This window comes from Berghia stephanieae, chromosome 1, assembly GCF_034508935.2.
Source record: "Berghia stephanieae isolate SIO BIC M18660-M18661 chromosome 1, UCSD_Bste_1.3, whole genome shotgun sequence".
Lineage (NCBI taxonomy): Eukaryota > Metazoa > Mollusca > Gastropoda > Nudibranchia > Aeolidiidae > Berghia > Berghia stephanieae.
The window spans coordinates 79835293-79859226 of NC_088360.1; the positions used below are offsets into that span (position 1 = coordinate 79835293).

At 34.7% G+C, this 23934-nt stretch overlaps 1 protein-coding gene across 3 annotated transcripts in view; it reads right to left on the reverse strand.

Moving 5' to 3' along the window:
• LOC144958393 (phospholipid phosphatase 1-like) overlaps positions 1-14267 on the reverse strand; it is an 80300-nt gene extending 66033 nt beyond the window's left edge. The window contains exon 1 of one of the 3 annotated variants that reach the window (XM_078890411.1): positions 14197-14267. The gene's annotated coding sequence lies outside the window, so the exon portion shown is untranslated. Of the gene's footprint in view, positions 1-4734; positions 5077-14002 lie in introns of those variants that run through there. The other 2 variants (XM_078890394.1, XM_078890402.1) reach the window with 2 other exon arrangements.
• Positions 14268-23934: the final 9667 nt, after the last annotated feature.

The window sequence follows — 23934 nt, forward strand, 5'->3', positions numbered from 1 at the left end:
CAAGATTGACAGAGAAGGCCAATGACCGAGATGTGTGACCCCTGATAATGAAGGTTGCTTCCTACAAGTTTCTACCCCCCCCCCCCCCCCCGAAGAACATCCGTTCATGGGAATAAGTGAGTGAGTGTGTGAGTGAGTAAATTATTATTCAACTTGATAGATTATTACAAATCATGTTGATTTCTGGATCAAGGAATAAAGCAAAGTGTCATTGCTTCCAGGCGTTGAGAAACAACCAGAGCCAAGTAAAACCCAATCCCTAGTCGAAAACAGGCTTAAATTAATACGTTTCGACTGTGTATTGTTTATCAAATGTTTGAGATAAAATGATCGGTTAGAAGGTAATGCACTCGTATATCCATTGAATAGAAGTTTTCAAAATGGCCACTTTTAAAGAGGTGTAATGTTTGAAAACAACAATTTTAATATGAATGTTGTCAATTTGTGTAGGGCTGCTCACTGAGAAAGGGTCCTTATAATAAACTAGGCACAGCAAAGGTCACGAGATGAGATGAGGTTTTTATTCTGACCCTTTAACCATCAAGCAATAATTTGGTAGCTTTGTCCGTTGTTTGTTAAAATGGGCCATGCGATAGACTTGTGCCTATTTTTTAAAAGATTCAATTGTTACCAACAAAAAGGTGAAAATGCAAAAAAAGGGTTTCAGATATAAACAGTTCAAACAAACATTGTTTTTATTGTTTTTATCCGAAGCCTTTCCATGTTCACCTTCTCGTTAGTATTATTACTATCCTAGACTTCAGGCAGCCCCGCCGCTCTCTACCACTAATTAATTGTCATGGTCCGTTTGTTACTAAAGAAATGAGTCAAAGGATCCACTAAATTGCTAATAAAAGTCATATTCAATTTTTCACACTTTTAATGAAAGACATAGCATGTATAGATGCACATCGACGTTATAGAGCACTCGGTTCCGAATATGATTTTAAATTCGTGTCAGTTTATTAATTTGTACTTGTTCAACTTATCTTTGTTTTTAATAAGTCACATTCGTTGTTTATTTATGCGACTTCATCAGTTGTAAAGTCAAAGTAACACGCATAGAGACCTAGGCATTTTTATTTATTATGTTTTAAAAATTAAGAATCGCTTTACTTAACCTATGAGTTAATACTCGAAGAAAGACCAAGATTAACCAGGGGTACGGACTACGTATCTTGCTTTAAAAAAAGGAGATGCCGACTTTGGGACTCGAACCCTGGTTCTCACGATGTTATATTTAATCTGTATTATATCTTTTTTTCTCCCGTTGTTGTTAACTTTTGATTCCACTTCAGGAGTTATTTTATCCAAAAAATAGACTTCGAGTTATTAAAATAATATTGTTTGCAGAAAAAATGCATAGAAAAATTCCATAGGGTCAGAACAATATTTTGTTATGGCCTGTTTTCTATTATTATATCTTCTTTACTCTAAGTTTAGCTGCCGTTGCCACAAAGCACGTGCAATCACATACCATGAATACAACAGTGAATCAACACGTGTTCGGCGATGGTCTGTGTCGAATCAGCTTTCATACTTAAATCAACACCTTACAACTGTTGCACTCTTTGAGCTGCATATCCAATTAATTATATCAAGAGTATGATTGTTGACTTAGCAATCGAGCCGAAATTGCATACATTTTTGTTCGTTGAGCAGTCCAGCGAAAGCAAGTCAATTATGGGTCAGTTAAACTTGCCAGAGGATGTCGAAAGCTCTGTTGGTAGAGCTCTCACATCTCACGCAAAGAACCGGTATCCATTCCGTCGATTCCGAGTGTAGTCGAATTTTTTAATTCTGACATCCCCCCCCCCCCCCCCCCCCCCCCACCCCCAAACCCCTTCTCTGGTACTAAAATGACAGATTGTGACCAACACATACACAATTATAAACACATACACACACGCGCGCGCGCGCGCGCATATGCTCGTGTGCATAAACGTGTATATGAAATGTTTGACAGCTCATAAAGGGCTTGATGGAATGTGGCATAATGTGTAAAGTGATCACCTTTGAATGAGACTTTGAAAATGTCGAAGGTTGTCATCGTGAGTTGTTGACAAAGTGCACACCTGAAACTTCCACGCCACTTGTCGTTGTAAATTAGATTGAAACTTATTTTCCATTTTTCTTTCCCCGAGTTTCAAACAGCAACATTTGCATTGTGTGGCGAAAATGTAAATAAACAAAACAAAACAACAATTTTAAGGACATCGGATTTACCTGATCAGAATTTCGATTGCCCCACTCAGTTGACAAAAGAGTGGGATTGGTATTGAACTGATTAAACACATACTGCAGTGGATGGGCGACAAAAATTAAAATTAATGTTATAATTATTTCAACGCAAGGGCGCTAATGCTGAAAATTATAATGCTAACATATTTTTAAAAATAACAACAAACAACTGAATCAGGTTGTAGTTAGTCCTTCAGAGCCATTAATCCATATAGCCAGAGTTTATCACGGTTGAACAATAATAATCGCTTGTTAAACTTTAGACAGGTCGCAAGTCTATCTCAAAGTTCATTCCGCCATATCTAACATATTCAGCTACCAATCACTATTGGGTGGAGAGGGGGAGAGGGGGAGAGGGGGAGAGCTTTGGAAAAATACCTAGACTTCACCCGGACTCATTGTCAGTCCTCTTGCGTGTGTGGCGAGTGCGCGCTACCAACTGAGCTATCGGGACCCCCAAATCAGGCTGTAACAGTCTAATTTTAAAATACCAAGGACTGTATTTTATTATAGCATCAAGTATTTTTTATTTTTTTATTTTATTTTTTCCCTAGATCGACGTGGACTTATTTGCAGGTCCGGTAATCCAAATAGTTATGGTTTCATTGATATAATGTAAATACACTAAAACCAACACAAAATATTGGCCTTTACAACAATGTTAAATCAGGCCCATAATTGCGTTCGGTTATTAAACCTGCAAATATTTGCACCTTGCCCAGACGGAAGGCTCTTGACACTATCGGCAATAAAATCATTCGTAGTATATTTGTTGTTGTTTCTCCATCACGCCGTCATAGCTGTGATTGTATCTTAGAAAGTACTTAGCACATTGAGTGAGATAGAAAAGGCATTTCCATTCATATATCTTTATATCAAGTAATTGACGGTCTTTGAATATAGTGGTGTGCATACTACGTTGCCAGGATAGAAATGACAGATAGCGAAAAAACGAGGTTTCGTAATAATACTGTCGTACTTAAAAAGAGAAAAGAACAAAAAGAGCTTGAGCTTTTAAAAAGCGCAGTATCCACTAAACGTGCTCAAAGCGCTTTACACGGGGTCGCTAGCCAACAGCAATAGGTGACATGTAGAACGAGACATGATACATGGCGCCTGTTTGGGATATTACTTTTATTTTATTTGGACACTGTTAACGACCGGGAACTCATTTTACACTTAGTTATGGTGAGAGAATGTGAGTAGGGAGACTTTTCTAAGGACTTAACGATGCGCCTCTCAGAGCGGAACTCGGACCCGCAGGCGCCAAAATGGATTTTATGTGTTTTTCAGAGTACGGCAAAGCAGTCAATGACAATATACCTTTTATCTTATTTGGCTCGATATCGTATCGTTCACTTTATGTCATAATAGTATTATCGATAAATGTGGTATCCATCTGGATGGTGTGACAATCTTTAATAAGTCATGTATTAACATGTAAAATAAACGTTCTCTATTCCAATGTGTTTTTCATTGGACGGCAGTATAGCCAAAAGGAGTTTTTGTCAACATATTGTACCAAGTCAAAGCAAAGATCTTGCAATTTCAATTCTAAGATTTTGACATTCAGCCTGAGCTTAATCGCAAGTTCATTATTCATTAAAAACAAAAAACAAAACAAAAAATTCAGTTCACGTTTTTAAGATGATGCGTCACTTTTGACTGGGCAAAACATTTAAGTGAACGACCATGTAATATAAATTACTATAAAAAAAAGAAGAAAAAAACCTTTAAAAAACACGAATCAACATATTTATGTCATTATTCATCTTTCTTCTGATGGGTTGTAAACCTGTATAGCGTACCAAACGTTTTTCAAACTGGATTATCTATCATTTTAAACGCAATTCAATAAGTGAAAAATCTACGAAATTTTGGGAGAAACCAATTTAGTGCAGAATTAGGAAGGAATAATGAAATGGGAAAAGAAGACATACAACAACAGAACTTAGATTATCTTTGTCTCCTGTTAGAGATAGATAGATAGATAGATAGATAGATAGATAGATAGATAGATAGATAGATAGATAGATAGAGAGACAGAGAGAGAGAGAGAGAGAGAGAGAGTGAGGAGATAGATGGATAGATAGATAGATGGATACATAGAAAGATAGATGGATGGAGAGAGGGAGATAGAGGGGCGTTGAAATGACCTAAATGTGTCGCAAGCACACGCACACACACACACACACACACACACACACACACACATACATACACATAAACACACGAGCTATATGTTGCCAATTAAGGAATCTCAATAAATTGAAAAAAAATCAAGGGAAGCGCATCGGTTTTTTTTCTTTCTATTTTGTGATTTAACATGTGTTAAAGGTATTCTAATTATAGATTATTTGAAAGCACATTTTTAAACATGCATGAAAACGTCCTTATTTATCATTACTTATCTATTTTTGTGAATGATTCGATTTTTTTCAAAGACAAAAACGAATCCTCATCAAATACATACATTCTCAACACATAACTTACCTCGTAGTCTGGAGTGTTCAATAAAATCCAAAATAGAAAATGTTTGTTTAAAACAGGGCAAGAATGAATTCTAAAACTTTTAACATTTCCAATGTTTTCAGTTAAACCAATGAAACAAAAGCCATAAGCCGTTCTACTTTACATTGAGTTTTAAGTCGTCGATTATCAGGTTGAGTTATACAATCAACGATTCCAAGCCGACTGATTGGCTGATTGCCATTACGTCATATTCATTAGTGCCAGCCGGTGTTGATACGTAGGATAGACTAGGATTGACCCATAACCACCTGGCACGGATTGTTGTCTGGGAAGGGAAGCCCCTCCCTTCGGTTATATCGATATAGAATTGGGAGTTACCAGACTTTTCAATAATTCAATAACAGAAATCGTCGATTTAATAAAGGACGTCATCGATTTTATAGTTTGAGATATTAACCCTTTTAATCCGGGGTTTGATTACATTTTAACCTGACATTATGTCTCATTAACACACACACACACACACACACACACACACATATATATATATATATATATATATATATATATAATTATATGTTGGAAGTAAGAGATAGATAGATAGATAGATAGAGAGAGAGAGAGAGAGAGAGGAGGGGAGAGAGAGAGAGAGAGAGAGAGAGAGGGGGGGGGGGGAGGTGAATTAGATGATTGAGCACATATCGGTATTTTACCAAAAGCAACTTATAAAGTTTGAAACCTGAACCTGAAATCCTGTACTACAAATACAACAAAACTGTAGTAGTCACCCTGTAACCAGCAATGTAATCCTTTGAGTTGAATACAATCCTGATTGTATTAGGCCTCGTCTATCGCAAATATTGTTTCTATTCTCTAGTGCAGAGAAGTCAAGAGTTTATCTTAAACTACTATCTCCCCAGAATATCTCAATTTACACCTGAATAGAGGGACATAATTGAATCGTTAATTAGATTTCTGCTTCAATGGTGAGTTACTAGTCAAGACGATAAATGCACTTAAGAAAGAAAAATATACCCAGCAAGGAATAGGTCTAGGTTGTTATGATTTCTCAGAGGCAAATATGATGCAGGTAGGTGCTTGTGTATTTATTTTGATTATAGATTGAATAGGGTCTCAAGAGGTCATGTCTGTTGGCTCTATTCAAAATCAATTAAGTGACTGACTGTAGGCAAAGACGTTTTATTTTTACAAATTCTAGTACAAAAACTGTGCTTGACAGCCCATTAAAATGTGTGGTCTGCATAACGTGTGGAAGTGGAAGAAAGCAGTATAAGGCAAATAAAACAGTTGTGAAACTACGCTATGCAGATTTTTTCTTTTATCCATCGGAGAGCCAAAGTGATGGGAACAAAATGTCGTGCAGGAGTGTATGTTAAATGCTCTAGTTTTTGTATGATAGAATAAATTAATTAGAAATGAAGACATTCAAACATCATTGCCGGTATGCTCTTTAAAACCACGTCAAACAACAATAAATAAATATCATCACGCCTACATTCCTTCAATTAATAATATTGATAAAATTTAGGCATGGACACAAATTAAGTGTGTAACTTATGGAATGCAAACATGAAAATATATCTACCGCCACTTTACAGCTTGCAATGAGCTGGGTAGTTTAACCTTTTTCAAATTATGATGAGTATTCTTTTAGGAATCTGTTGCATTTAATATCTCTATTGTTCAACACAATAAAGCAATTTAAAATAAGGTCTACAAGTTGCATTATCCGTCTTATTATAATATATAACAATTAAGGACAGAATCCCCAAAACTCCAAAGTCAAAAGAAAAAAAAAATCAATAAATGTGCACCGCCGAGATTTGAACCTACAGTTTTTTTTTCCATATAAAGCTAATCATTGGCCTATAGGCACACCCTGGGATGAGTTCGATGAACCCATAAATGTAAACAAGTCATTTTCATAACATGTAATCTGGAAATCTCTTTGTAACCGAGCAGAAAATCGACCTGTTTGATTGGTTTTTAAAGGAGTAATGAATGAAATCGTGTGTTATTGGGAAGTAACCTTGATTATGACGTTATTTTACTTTTTGAAATGTCAAGCTGTTTACCGGAATGTTAATAAATGAATCAAACAAAAACAAAAAATACACGCACTACGCGTATCTAGTTTTCTGTCAAAATAAATCAATAATTTTGTGGTTTGACTTTACTAAATTATTGGCTGCAAATGGAGCTAAGGAATATTATGATTCAATGCAAATATTTACCTCTACGGGAGGTTAAAAAGTACAATGTACATTGAACGTCGTCCCGAGACCTCTAACGCCAGTCCCTTATTGGATCGATAGACGAAGTAACTAATAGAGTTAACCGATTCTGTTTAATTTGTGGCTTACTGTACCTTACTGTCAGTTTCAGGGGTGAATACCGAACTCAATCAATAGTTTATTGACCTTGGCCTCGAAGGGCTTACCAATGACTTTTGATCACTACATCACGTGACTACGGCTGAAAAACGCGTGTTTCAGTTCTGTGGGAGATACTAGGAGTTTTATCCTCTCTCTTGGATTTAATTAAACTTTGTCGCAGTAAATATGACCAAATCGATGAAACATAGGGCAGGTCCTGAATAGCTTGGGAAGGCAAAACTCATTGCCTAGCTTAAAACAATCCCTGTCATATTGTATTGTAATGCACAATATTTCTTTTTGTAAAGCGTATTATCTATTCTTACACGGATTGGTCTACTGTCGATTGCGATCTATAATACCAATAAAAACAATGGTAAACATGTATAATGCGACAATGATTCCACACTTTCATTGTTAGTATAATTCAGTCACTATTTGCATCAACATCATAGAAAAGACTCTTATGAAGAATCTCCAGAAAGGAAGAAAACGGTAGTAGTCAAAATACTCCTTGTAATAATAATATGTAGGACGACAGAACACATTAAGAAAAGTTAATGTAATACTGAGCTGCAAGAAGGTGTGGACTGTAAAAAAGTAAAAAACAAAATGGTATACAAAGCTTCAAAAAAAGAACACGATTCCAAACATAGAACATTTAGGGCTAAGAACCTTCTTCAGATAAAAAACAAAAACAAAACAAAAACAATAAAAGAATAAATAGATTACTTAAAAACCAGATAGACAGCAGATATTTGGCACGTCCTCTCTGTAAGTCCCGATAGCTCAGTTGGACGAGCACTAGATTCATACCCAAAATGACCGAGATCGATCACAGGTGCAGTCGAGATTTTTTTCTGACCCCCCTCCCCCTGTCCACCCAGCATTGATTGGACATATGGGTCTGTTAGATCTGGCGGAAAGTACTTTGCGATAGACTTGTGTGCTACGATGAGTAGCAAGCAATTGCTATTGTCCGTTCATGCTTGTGAAACCGGGATATTCTCCGGCTCCATGGGCCTCATGACTCTGAAGGACTAATTCTCTGTAACTAATAGGTTCTTGGAATCTAAGAAAAGCTAAGAAAGACAGGACGGTCATAGAAACTTGGAAACATGAGTGTAAATACTCGTATACTTTGTGTTTTTTTAAAATAGCTTTTATATAGCGCAATATCCATTTAATGTGTTCAAAGCGCTTTACAAGGGGTCCCGGACCAACAGCAACATGTAACATGTAGAACGAGACATGACGCCTGTTAGGCGATATTACAGTTTTTTCCGACAGAGACAACGCTGTTAACGGCCAGGTACTCATTTACACATGAGTACGGTGAAAGAATTTTAGTAGAGAGCCTTTTTCAAGGACTCAACTATGCGCCGAGGGAGGCTCGAACAGTATTTTCCGATCCGAAAGCGAGTGACACACCACAAGACCTCATAATATCCGTGTTAAAGGACAGCATGTCATAATATTTGTTGAAGCTTGTCTAGAATAATCAATTGAATCGTTTTTTAACTATTTGTTTAGATTCACAATGTGACAAGCAATGATTTCCTTATGATAAAAAATAACTCCTCAGGCTAATATTATCGCACAGCTATAAATTATAACAATACAATAAATGAAAAGACGACCGTAATGTACATTATCGCTGTTATCTAACGATCTTAGATTATAATATGCTAATTTGCATGAAACACAATCAATCACAGAAAACTATAATAGGCATGAAGCAGGTTTATCTTGCTGCTCTCTGGCAAAACACCGTTTTCTTAATACTATTTAACTATTATTATTGCCGCTGTAATGTTATTATTGTTATTATTATTATTATTATTATTATTATTATTATTATTATTATTATTATTATTATTATTATTATTATATTATTATTATTATTATTATAAGTTTATTATTATTACCATAGTTGTAGCGCTTTGAGGTTATTGAGATACGGGGTCAGCAGCTATATTAAAAACCGTATATTGTTGTTGTTATTATTATTATTATTATTATTATTATTATTATTATTATTATTATTATTATTATTATTATTATTATTATTATTATTATTATCATTATTATTATTATTATTATTATTATTATTATTTATTATTATCATCATCATCATCATCATCATCATCATCATCATCATCATCATCATCATCATCATTATTATTATTATTATTATTATTATTATTATTATTATTATTTTTATTATTATTATTATTATTATTATTTTATTATTTATTATTATTATTATTATTATTATTATTATTATTATTATTATTATTATTATTATTATTATTATTATTACTATTATTATTATTTTTGTTGTTGTTGTAGATTGTTTCTTGCATGTTGATGGTATCGTTTTTCACCACTATCATTAATATTACCGTCTTGTTTGTTGGTTTCATTTACCATCTTTTTTATCATCCTTTTTCTCTGACACTGTCATATATGTTGCTATCAAATTATGAAAATTATTGGCGCAAGCCTTAAAGTAAATGAGCTTGAACTTGAACTCAGATTTTGGTCAAATAACGCATTTGAATTTTCTCTCGAAGTCAATCAATCATTGTGCCCCCCCCCCCCTCTCTCGAAGTCAATCAATCATTGTGCCCCCCCCCCCCTTTTTTTTTCCCCTCAAGTTTTCAAACAAACGTATTTAATCTAAGACGAATAGGAGGTCTCAGCTTTTAGGACTTTTTGGCAAGTTTCGAATCAATCAATGAATGGCTTAAAAAATTTTATAGCCGGAATGAAAAGACGCTTATTATTTGTTCCTTTTTTTTTTTTTTGTTTTTGTTTGTTTTGTTTTTGTTTTGTTTATTAACAGCATAACATTGATATAGAGGTAACGATTGTTTGCGCGTAACAAACCATGACACTGTCTGATAGACAGTAAGCTTGTCAATTGATATTGGCATTGCTAAATACTCATGAATAAAGATTTTTACCTTTAGAAAAGTTACTTGATGTCATCCACAGACATGCGGTCATAAAAAAACATATGATTTTAAGGTTTATTCAATCGAAAAGCAATGAAAATACTATGTACGTAGAGGTGTTCAAATTGTAACGGTATGGTGTCTCATCTTGTCATAAAATACAAGCAATGTTAAGCGTGATATACTGCTGAATGGATGAAAGTAATCTGGTCCCGACAATGGTACTTTACATACATTATCTCACTCGACTAAAGCATGAATAGGTACCTGGCTACAGACGGCGACGGCTAATGTGAGAGTAATAGTACAAAAAGGACGGCTAACAGGCAACTGGTACAATAATGGAAATGTGATCCCACAATGTCTGCTGAAGGAAAATTGAAACACTGTGAAGCGCATTTAGCATGTTTAATCTGTGAAAATGCGCATAATAAATGTTCATAATCCTCTTTTTTTTCAAAACATTATGGTTTGCAGGTGATTCAAATGATCACATAAAAGTAGACACTTAATGAAATACTCGCAAAAGCAATTAAAAATAATTTAGTTAATATAACTTGTTAACTTAGGTAATCTGTAACAATGCAAAATAGAATCAACATAATAACAAACAATATGACATAATTCAAAATTATTGATTACCTTTTAATACATTTATCTGTCCTTTAAAGTCCGATGAACTGAATAAACATATTCATATTTTTATATGGTGTAAACTATTAAAAACGCATAGACTCGCGACGTTCAATCTTATGAAGCAACGAGTACAAAATCACATTCCCATACCATTGCAATTATATGTCTTGTAATACCTCCATAAATTATATTTTACTTATATTTTGATGTTATCTATAAACACATAATACAAAAAGACATAAACACACACATACACACACACACATACACACACATACAAACTCCGTTTCTTTTCCTTCTTCCTTCTCGCCCATTGAATACCACACAACACAAACTCCAATGCCAAAAGGTAACCCATTCAGGTATCAATAAAGGATAACGGTGACAGACAAAATCCCTGTCATGTCAACAAGACACGACACCGGGCAGGCTATAACACGGGACGATACGGTACAAAGTTTTGTGTCATCGGGACTTTTTTTTCCTTCATGAAGTCCCAGGTTTGAGAATTTTTGCCAAGATGAGGGTCATTTAAGTTTCTGACCAAAACATTTTCCAAATTAATGTTGTTGTTTTTTGTCAGAATACGACAGAGTTAGTAGTCTTGTAGAAATTCAGGGACTAAGGACTTGAAGTTCATTTCGGTTTTTGAATCGTAATACAACTTTTATTCTCATCAGCTTGATGGGGGATGGGCCGGGGGGGGGGGGGGGGCTGTGCCAGAGTACTTTCACTATATCTTAATGAGAGTAATCAATTATCCAGTTATGTATATAAAGGTTCTTATAAATAATATTTCACTGCATGCCTTATATGTCAATAATAAGAATGGATTTTTTTGTTTTAAACATTTATTTTAAATTTTCTTCTATACTTTTATCAGCTTTTGATATATTTCGGTCTATCTCCAAGGATAAAAAATGTGTAATGTACGATATGTTATTACTTATATATTACTTATAATTTAATGGCATTTAAGAAACACTTAGTCCGTTATAAAGCCCTATTACTGACATGTTATGATATGATGCATTATTTCAAACTTGCATCCTTTGCAAACTGTTCAAATACTATCATAAATGATATTCCCTTCTCCCCCTTCTCCCCGCCAACGATGTATAGACAAAAGAAGTGATAAATATTCTGCAATACATGAATTTGATGATTTCATTTAGCCAAAAACGATTTAGACTATGACCCAAAAGAGTTTATTATCCAATGCACTGCCACATGGTTTATCGTTATTCAAATCAAAACGTCTTAAATTATTCGAAATCAATGCATCGACCACAGGGAAATAAATAGATTGTTCAAATTAAGCATTAAGTGCTTCGACTCTAAAAATAACATAACCCCAGGGCTAAGCGGGGTCCATCCCGTATCGAATTTCCATTTTTGAAAAAAAAAATCATCTCATAAAAAATTACCCGTTCAAACTTTCACAGACAATTATCTTTCCCATAATCTAACACTGACGTGAGCAAAGACAAGTGCTAATTCCTTTTTTTAACGTAACGTTATTTTTGAGGCCTACCTCAGTAGTCTAATTTTATAATAAAAGTATAGACCCTCTAATACCAGGGACGGGACAAAATTTCACGGGATAAATGTATATCGGAAGAGCCCAACATTAGATATCTGTCAAACTAACAGAACCCTATTCGAGAGTTCTATTGTAAGAGGGAAATATGATTCATTCAAAATTCACATAGACCGATATGCTACGCTGGTCTGAAGGTAGCTGTATCTACGACTTATGAATTATTTATGTAGTATAGTAAGGAAAAAAAAGGTTATGGTGTTACCGAGCTGGAGTGTGAACGCTTAACATCACAGAGAAACTTTGGCAGGGATATATGTAGGATATATGAAATGTCTCTACTGTCTTTACCTGTTCTTTGGTTTATATTTATTACCTCTTTTCTATAAGCTGTGTTTATAATAAACGTACATGTAGACGACATTTTATAATATCCCTGACTTTCTTATTACTACGCACCACCATGCAGATAGCCATTCTTTATTGAGACGAAATCCCACGGTGTAATTTAGAAAAAAATAATAAAGTCAAATTGTCAATGGGGTGAAAAGCACGACGTAGTAAAGGCAATTTATGAATGGTAGATCTAGAAGGATATGACGGTATCAATATCAAGGTTACAGTCACATTAAAATTTTGTCAAAGTGTTGCCAGAGAGCGTGAAACGATAAAAATTCGATATTAAAAATGTCACGTAGTTTGCAGACAAGGATTACTATATTGAAAAGAAATCAATTTCATTATAGCTTTTTAAAAATCATAGATCTACAATCGCTTGTATTCTTTCTATATAATAATATAATAAAAAAAGATATTGTCCTGTTTTGTTTAGTTTTTAAAAAATATAATATATTATTCACTAGATAGGCCATGTATTCTATAAAGGCCAATGGAACACTAAGGTACCTTTGTTCATTTTTATCATTGTCATAAAATGTTTTAAAATGCCATGTTCAGTCAATGTCAATAGGTGCATTTAAAATAAAATACAATTTATCAAAACTGTACCTTGTTTGATCGATTTGGTCTAGTGAGATACTGGTTGCGAGGACAGAAGCAGCGGTAATAAGAATAGTAGTAGTAGTAGTAGTAGTAGTAGTAGTAGTAGTAGTAGTAGTAGTAGTAGTAGTAGTAGAAGTGGTAGTAGTAGTAGTAGTAGTAGTAGTAGTAGTAGTAGTAGTAGTAGTAGTAGTAGTAGTAGTAGTAGTAGTAGTAGTAGAAGTAATAATAAAAGAAGAACAAGAAGATGATGATGATGATGAAGAAGAAGAAGAAGAAGAAGAAGAAGAAGAAGAAGAAGAAGAAGAAGAAGAAGAAGAAGAGATGAAGAAGAAGAAGAAGAAGAAGAAGAAGAAGAAGAAGAAGAAGAAGAAGAAGAAGAAGAAGAAGAAGAAGAAGAAGAAGAAGAAGAAGAAGAAGAAGAAGAAGAAGAAGAAGAAAAAGAAGATGATGATGAAGAAGAAGAAGAAGAAGAAGAAGAAGAAGAAGAAGAAGAAGAAGAAGAAGAAGAAGAAGAAGAAGAAGAACAATTCAAAAGTAAAAATATTAAAGCTAGCTGCAATTTACGACTGGGATGTTTAATTATTATTTGAATGCATATTTTTCCTTTTATAATATGACATTTTATTTTACTGTACGTCAAAGCATTGTCGGTCTATACTTACATTTATGGAGAGAAGTATGTAATCCAAAACAAATATCAAACAATTACGTAATATCAATTGAATACAATCAAGATACTCAGAATATCAACCTACATTTATCGCAAAATCCACACCCTCAGATTAGGCATGTGACACAATCAATCTGGAAATCTCAGTTGAGCGCCAAGTGGATGGAATATATGCCAATATTTTTGACGCCAGCAGAGCACAGGTTAAAAGGTCTTCCCTGCGGTTAATCCGACACAAGGACTTTATTAACTGATGTCTGGCCAGCAGAAAGCACTTACTAACGACAACGTGACATGATTATCGCCCCTACTAGGTGTGTTTTTGAACCGTGTCACAAACCACATAGAAGAGAGATATGGTGGGAACTTATTCCAAATTAGTTTCACCAAATTACCGTAGAGTCGTGTTATTCGCTTGCAGTTTGCAAACACTTTATCGAACGACACTCGCCAACTACGTAGTTCGGACGACGCACTTGAGGAGGCCAATCAAATAATTTTGGTAAATAACAAAATCTTTGAAAACATTGAATTGCTAAAACGATCCAAACAACTCTCTCCTCACTTCTTCTTCTTCTTCTTCTTCTTCTTCTTCTTCTTCTTCTTCTTCTTCTTCTTCTTCTTCTTCTTCTTCTTCTTCTTCTTCTTCTTCTTCTTCTTCTTCTTCTTCTTCTTCTTCTTCTTCTTCTTCTTCTTCTTCTTCTTCTTCTTCTTCTTCTTCTTCTTCTTCTTCTTCTTCTTCTTCTTCTTCTTCTTCTTCTTCTTCATTATCATCTTCTCCACCTACCCCCCCCCCCCATCCCTCCAACCCATCCTCCTCCTCTTCCTCCTACTTGTTATGTTAGTCTGTATTTTTAACATTTTGAAGCTTCTACAGACTTTTGCAGTGTTCTTTCACTGGAGATGTGAGAAAATTCAACTGCCTCAATGTTGACGGTATGAGAAAGTTCACGTGAGCGTCACTCTTGAATGGGGAACGAGACTGTAATGGCTTTTATATATTCTGTTAAATATCATGGAGATATGATTTCACTTGGACGTTTGCCCTTTCTCCTCTGTTGTAACGGGTTAAGTTCAAAATCAAATTTGTTTTTTTTTTTCATTTTGGTTTTATTTTGATAAATACTAATTACTACCCTGCTATGTATTGGTTTGATTCATGGATTTCTGATTTGTGGTGAGCGTCCTAGACAGGCATGTTAGTGAAGGTCTAGCGAAGTTTTGTAGCATTTCAAATTTTATTTCTTTCATGCTGTCAATTTAATTTCTTCTGGTGAAGCCTAAAGTAGAGTTTGGTTGTTTATTTATTTATCATAACTTTTTTTGTACATATCTTTATTACATGATAATTCATATTCAGTTTCATATTTATCGCTAGGCCTTGACATTTCGCCTTTCTCACTTCATCTAAAATGATGTTATGTATGACCTATGTGTGTTGAATGTGCAATTTTCACGTTGGTAATGCAGTTGTGAACCTAGCACTTATGAGGATGGAATTCAATCTTGTTTTCTTTATCCAAGCACAGTGAGTTATGTAGATCGACAGGAATAATTGCTAAAAGCCCATCAGGTGCAAACAATCTTCATTGGGTTCCTAGTGTAAGTTTTTCTGCCATGCCATCTATTTTAGATTAAGAATTGGCGGGCCCTGAGAACTGTAACATAAGGAACACCCGATATCACTTGTGGTGGCTCTGCTGACGCATCGTACACCGATCACTGCCTGTAGTCAATTGCTCAAGAAGGACATAATCCATTGGAATGTTTTGTTTTGTATTCGATGTCTCCATAATTTCAAAGCCAATGTATAATCGTTGGTCTTTAGTTATGTTCTACATGGCCTCTTTTCCTAAAACCTCATTATGATTCTGTTAAAATTTTTAGTGGACTCTATATAAGTCATGATATCTGAAAATAGGACATGTCATCAATTTACTGGTGATGAAGTGATACATACTGATCTAGAGTTATCTGCTTTAATTATTTTCTCCCTTTTGTACATCGGTGTTGCTTTTCCTTTTTTCCAATCGTTAAGTTCCTTTCCTTGATTGAATGAACTCTGGAAAATGCATGACAAACAAGTCGCGAAAAATAGAAATAAGTTGAACTTCAAAGAAATGATTTAAAAAAAAAACCCGGTAACATCAGAGCAAAGCGACGAAGAAGGCACTTCGTTTATTCGCGATTAGATCATTGTTGTGTATATCGCACGCGTGAAAGAAAGAGAGGAAGAGAGAGAGAGAGAGAGAGAGAGAGAGAGAGAGAGAGAGAGAGAGAGAGAGATAGAGAGTGTGTGAGAGAGAGAGAAAGAAAATAAGTAAGAGTGAAATATCTGTTCAATGTTATAGTTATCATTTAACGTTATAACAAGTGTAGCTAAATGACAAATTGTCATATTTATGGACAATAAAGTTCTATTATTATTATTATTATTATTATTATTATTATTATTATTATTATTATTATATTATTATTATTATTATTATTATTATTATTATTATTATTATTATTATTATCATTATTATTATTATTATTATTATTATTATTATTATTATTGCTTGCTACTCGACGTTCGATCATTCGTTTGCGTTTGCAAACGCAGATACATAGTAAAATTTTACTCTAATAGGCCGTCAAACCGCCCCAACGGTTATTTTACGGAGTAGTACGCGGAGCCGACCACGGCACCGACAAGGCGCTCGCCGATTGTTTTGATTGTCATGACTCAGTGGTGACGTGACCATTCTCGATTTCTATTCTTCGCTTTTAAGGTTAGGTTACACTGATCAATTGCCAACAATTTTCTGTTTGATAACTCACTGGTTGATTGGTTTTTCTTCTCAATTATCCTAATGACCCAACCTTCGCAAAGTCGTCGCAATACAGTAGCGTCACGATAATATAGAATATTAATCAAACGGAAGTTCTACCGGTAAGAAGTCTCTCATTTTGATTTGACTTTGGAGTTCATGGCCAACGATTTTATACCGGCCTCTTTTCATTAATTGGACAATAACAATTGATTACAACCCTTCGAGAAGGATGCTTGGCTATCGCAAAATATTTTCCACCAGCGCCAGGCGGATGGGAAGTATTGTCAGAAAAATATAATCAAACTCATTTTGATCCTCCAAGTATACTTTAGAAAATACTGGTAATTTTTTTTTTTAAACCCACTAAAGCTGCGTCCCGCGGTATACAGCACAGTATCTATTTTGCCACCTCACCATTCGCTGTCTCCGATACGATGGAAGTTTAATTTTTGACAATAAGATGTCAACAAGGATTTACACGAGTTCACACTCAAATCTAAGTTTAGTAATATTATGAAAAAGTGTGCATGAAATAGTGACAAACAAAACATGAATGAAAAATAAAACAACAAAATTCATCCCAAAAAATCAGCCTGGTTCCACACTTGTTCAGATCTTTAACTTATACTAGTCTCTGCTCCATAATTTGTAACTTTAATATTAGTAACATTCAACTGGAGCACCCCTTAAAAATGAATAACATATATTAAAATTCGTGTACTTCTCCTTGCTTACCGTCTCACATAATTCACGTGGTGATCTGGATCTGGAGACAGATAACCGATGGTTTACTCAGCTCCAGGATGGGTTCATAAAGTTTGTTCTGGAATAAGGTAGGATGAAGCCAGAGGGTACTTCTTTGTTGACCATAAAATGGGCTGCTTGTATAATATGATCGTGTTGAAATTCACACGTGCTTGAATTTTTATTTCTTTATATGGATCTACTCGTAGGTTTTGCGGCAGATATATCTGCACGGGTATATTGGGACTTGCTCTTCTTGTAAGGCTAAGGAATTTTTTTCTCTTTAGAATATATGACTGGTATGTTGTTTTTGTTGTGTGTGTTTTTTTTTCTCTATTTCCATTTCTTAATCTTAAACTTAAATTTGATTTTCAAAAAGGTTTCTCGGATATTCCAGCGAAGAGCCACAAATTGGCCAGGACCATGATTTGAGAACTATAGCAATTAGTTTCGAAATCAACGAAGCGTGGTAAACGTTTAATGGGGTTTTTTGATTGACTTAGATGTCTATCACATTTTCTTTGTTCCTAATGACGCTTACTATCAAAATAAAGTAATGTATCTTGAATGGAATTGGCAAACAGAGTTTCTCGTCGAAGTCACTAATTAAAATTTAGATTATTGCGAAAGTTAATAATCATCGTAGAAGACATACCCCAAACATCAGAGTTCATGCTCACTGTTAATGTTTTTAATACATTTCATTAAATGTTTTTGCATAAAGGAAACACAATATGCATTCCTTTTCACGAGTTCTATATGCTTTATATTTTGATAATATATAAATCGAATATTTGTTATCTATTGTAAATTATGCCATTATAAAATATAGACCTTTGGCGTAACATTTAAATAAATAACTATTGCACTAACCAGTTATAGACAAATATCAAAACTAGATTTTATCAAATTAATATTTATAATTCACATGAACTCACCATTAGAGTTGGCTTATTTACGTGGAAGGTCGTTGGAATAATACAAACACAAATCATATCCCTTAGATATTGGAATACAGTCCACCAGGAGTTGTTTTAATATTAGGAATGGGTGTGTCGGTTGTAAGGACTTGGTGAACCCTGGAAAAGTATCGATAACCATCTGTCTTTGTCATACATGGAAATAAAACACATGCAACGTGTAATTATTGTATTATCTAATTGATAAGAATTGAAAGCTTTTTGACACGGTGTTAATAGAAATATTACAATGTTTAAAGGTAATTTATTTATCTTACAGAGTTAAGCTGGTGTTATGACGTATGAAGGAAAATGATGGGATCATGGTCTAAAGTTGAAATGATAGGGAATTTAAGTTATTTGGAGTCCGAGAAACAAAACCATCTTCCCTTAATGAAATCATTTATTTATCTTTATATCCCGCTTCTATGAGTAAAGCATAAAATTCAGCTTCAGCACCCCATTCAAGGCAATATAAATACCGTTTGAGACGTCGGGTCATTGCATGACGTATAAAAATAAGGACGTGTTTGAATGTTTAAAGTGATCATGTCACTTCCTGTTGGCTAGGGAGCCCTTGTGTAGAGCATTGAGAAATTTTTGTAGGTATTGCTCTATATAAAAGGTCAAGTTAATAACCATAAATGGTCTTTGAAATAATTTGTGGTTAACAATTATGCTATCATAAGAAGCAATTATGAAAAAAAAATATTGTGTTCAAAATTAAATAAAATCAGAGCAATTTAATAAATTCACATTAACCCTTCAATAATCATGATCAAGCTGCACTCGTTGAGTTATGTCAAGCTCTCTGTTTCAAGGCTTCTGTTACACTATCAAGGCTTTCATTTAACGGTGATCTTAGTAGTGTAGAAAAAAAATAATTACGGTAACTGACCAAACTATATTATAATAATATCCTATGTACTGTTTCCAGTTTATACAACTGATTGATCTTATCAAATGTAATGGCCGCATAGAAGGCACCATCCAAAATGTATAGTAGACGAGGGGACGTGGGAGGTGGTGGAATTAGAGAAAGAAGTAAGGAAGGAAAAGAAGCAGTAAATGAAAATAACTACGACCATTTAAATATATCACATTTTCTCGGATTCATTATCTCAAAAAGCTTCACTATCCTTCATGGATGCGTCAAGAAGTCCAAAACGAAATTAAAATTCCATTTCATATAGCACCAGCTGCATGATAAACAGTATTGTGTCCTAGGAGCCTTACAATACCCACTATTGCCTATAGTTTTGAACTCACTGACACATGAGTCAAGTGGGGAAATGTGTCTAAAATGACATACCCTAGGCTATCGTTTGTATCAATCCGACAAACATCGTTTCACTCGTCAAGAAATCAGATTGTCAAGTTACCAAGGCCAAGATAAGAACAATAAAAACTCATTGATTTGATATAGATTCGAACCCACGACACACCAATCCAAAGAAGAGCAACTTGCTTTACATTGATGACAATAAATGTTGACAGCTGAATCTTAGTGTAATGTCGTTGACCTCCAATTTTTATTTCAAAACTGTCAGAACTTGTGATAAATAAAATAAAAACAACTGTTCATTCACCTGTGCTGACGTCATAGTGTGAGTCATTATGTTTATTTATCCGATACAATGATCGATACCCTTTTCACACACACACACACACACAAACACACACACACACTCACACACATGCATATAAACACACACACACATACAGAGTCACGTAAGACAAGTCATTGAACCGTGTACATTTACACCATTATTCTATCGCATGGGTAAATACGCGTTTTTAACAATGATAAATATATTTTATATTTTGAGGATTTTCTGCCTAGTACCCCGTTCAATACTTGTTAATTGGACTTGAACTTATAATTGCAACCACCCGTATAAACAGGGCGTTCCTTTTTCTGAAGTGGCCTGATCTCCAGTTTGCAAGTTGCGTTACTTTTCTATTGTGTTGTTTTATAGAAGGGACAAAATTGACGTCAATCAGCTCTTTGTTATTGTTTTCAGACAGCATTTTCATATTTTTTTCTCAATAGATCATATAAATCTTACTTATAAACGCTCAAGGTTAAACATGTTTATTTTTGTATGTTGGTACGTCTTATCCGGTTGACGGATGTTGTGAGTGTTTTACCTTAACGCAAAGCATCAATGTAGTGGAGAGTTACCATGGGAATTACTTTTCTTAAAAAAATATAAATTAAAATTCATATATGCAGATTGCATAAGTTTTTTTTCCATGTCCGCCTGCTATGTATTATGAAGCAGCATATCCAAGGAACTACGATTCCACAAATGTTCCATCAGCTGAAGACGAAGAGTTTTTCATTAAAATATCGATGACACAAAAACCATAAGAAAAATGAATCCACGGACCATAGTAATCTTTTTTTAATAACTGAAAAAAGTAATTCCCTTTATTCATCCCATACTGGAAATTTGTCTCTAGGGTCAATTCAACGGAAGACTGGAATAACCCAGGCATTAGCCGCAGTGCAGCGCCGTCAATTGAGCTAGAGCGAGGTGACTTGCTCAAGGCAACACAGCGCAGAGGCGGGTGATCGGACTGGGTACCTTTCGGGTACGAAGCAAAGCCCGTACCGCTGAGCCACGCTGCCCTTATTTATGGAAGTATACTAGTGGTTCAATGAAAATAAAAAAGCAAAACACATGCTAACACAAATCAAACTATTGATTTTGGTTTTATCGTGCGGCTATGTGGGCTAGTGGTATGACACTCGCTTTAAGATCGGAAGGTCGTGATTTCGGGCATCGCTGGTCGCATAGTTGAGTCCTTAGAAAAGGGTTTTTACTCACTTTCTTTCATCGTGCTCAGGTGTAAAATGAGTAACTGGCCGTTACAGCGTTGTCTCTGTCGGAAAAAATGGTAAGATTCCCTAACAGGTGTCATGTCTCGTCTTACATGTTAGATGTTGCTGTTGGCCAGGGACCCTTTGTAAAGCGCTTTGAGCTTTATAAAAGTCATGTTTTTTGTTTGTTTGGTTGGTTTTCTTTTGTTCCCATAGAAGCACTGGTAATCTTTTTTTATTTCCAGACTTCCAACAAGGTGGCTTGGGCAGTTCCTTCATTGTTTTATTTATTCTATGTCCACCATGTCATGTCTTGCTAGCGTTGATTTCTTGTTTAGATCAGTTATCAGTGGCAAACGATAACACAAAATGTAAGTATTAAGTAATTTGTATGCCGGAACGTCGTTTCAATTCAACTTAAACATGTTTACGATCTATGGTCAGGCAATTTCAGTTGTTAAAGCACAATAAGGGTTTACCCATTACACAATATTATGAAGAAGTTTTCAAGGGACCATGCCCTTTTGGAGCGGAGGTAGTGTACGAAAACATTCCACACCAAACTGTTTACAGTTGGAAGTGAATTCTGAATGGAGGAGAAACTCGAAGGACGATGTGTACAATGGGTTATGTCAACAGTAGTAGAACTCGTACCTGTCAATAAAGAACACTGATAATGATATGGAAGGTTATGTATTCCGTCGTACATTTTAGCAAAACATTGTTTTTAAAATTTGGTCAGGAAACTTTTACTGTTATAATTGATCGATCAAAATGACGCCCAACTTATCAAAATGTTTCAAACCTGACACCTCAAACAAGATTAATATACCGGTTTATAGAATAGTTATTTATTAAAGAGAAAAGTTTTGCTCCGCCTCGCCATTATCATCCATAAAAAAATTTAAGATACACGAGATTTGGATTAGTGGAATTCTGTTTAAACAAAAACTAGAGTAATCATGTAGCGCAATATTCACTAAATGTGATCAAATCGCTTTACAGGAGCTTTACAAAGGGGTCCCTAGTCATATTAGCAAAACTTAACATGGTGGACGGGAAACGACGCCTGTTTGGTGATATTACAATTTATTCGGACAGAGACAACGCTGTTAACGACCATGTAATCATTTTACACCTAAGTATGGTGAGAGAATAATACGAGAAAGGAGCCTTTTCCAAGGACTCAACTATGCGCCGCTCTGGGCGAATCCTGGACCTTCCGATTAGATGGCGAGAGTCCACATAGTCGATTCGCCGTATAGAACTTATTGTAACTGTAAGGATGATAAATAAATAGAAAGAAATAGTCGCACTAGGTATACATAAGACTGTGTCTTGCAATGTAAAAAGGAATAGATATATTTAAAAAGCAAAGGAAATAACAACTAGTTGACAAGGCTGACTATCAAATATCGTTATTTTGATTCTTCACAAGGCAGGGCACGCTGATCCTCCAACTGCATAAGCTACTCAGTTGGAAACGAAATAGACGGAAGTTATTTATTTGAAATATTTAAACCGGCGATGATGTTAAATGAAGACGACATCTAATAACAAAAATCACTTGGAGGCGGATAGTTTGAAATCCTATATAAATACTCAGTGTGTAATTTTTCTGTATTTAATTGAAGGCTGGATTTCCAAAACTCGTTTAAGTCGATTTTTCTACTTTTTGAGATTTTCCATCCATGAGATAGATGATCTAAATTGAATCATAAACTTTATTTTAAGCATGTCAATGGCACAATAATTTCCCTAGATTTGTGTGAATTTGAAGTTTAAAATATGGTAAAATAATAGGCCGAGGAATAGTAGGGAAAATCATCCCCATTATCTCAAAATGGGAAAAACGGAGTTAGGGGTTTTTGGAAGATCACTCTTCAGTTGCATTGTGTACCATCTACTAATTATCATAATGCAACACAAGGGATAGCTGATGACTTAGTCGCCATGTGGTTTGTCTTTAATTCAAATGGTTGGTTCGAATATCGATGGAGACATTGGGAGGTTCCTAGTCTTGAAAATTTTATAAGCTATACCATTCCCCTTTACCTGCAAATTGGAATTAAACTGGACGTTTTGCAATCATAATCACACAGAGTCAATCCGTTCCATTTTGCATCACGTAGAATAATTATGAAATCTTAATCTGTCCGTAGGTGCTTTGCAATACGCTTTGCTTGGTTCAAAGGGTAACATGCAGTTTTTTCGGTTAGACTGTTGAGTGCACTCAGTTTTCTTTGCCTTATAAGATGTTATGTACTACTTAAAAAAAAAGACCTTCGTAAACAAAGAGGTGTTCTTTCATTTTTCTGGAAAAGATTAAAACCAACAATAATAATTGATTTGTAAACATCAAACAAAATGGGTGAGTGGGAGACTGGGTAAATAATGAAACTAAATAATTTACGTTGAAAACAGGTAGATGAGGCGGCTTGATAAACTTTGTAAGCTAACAATACCGCAAATAACAGGACTGCCAGGTGACCTGAGTTCCTCGTGGCCAATTTCAACTTCAAAAGTGGCCAAATGGAACCTCGTGTGGCCAAAACCTTTACCCCCTTTATAAACTCGTCGATTTTTGTAATTTTAAAAAATCGATTAGACTAGGTAAACATTAATTAAAAAATTAAAATATAAATTCGAAAAAAATATGAAATAAAATTTA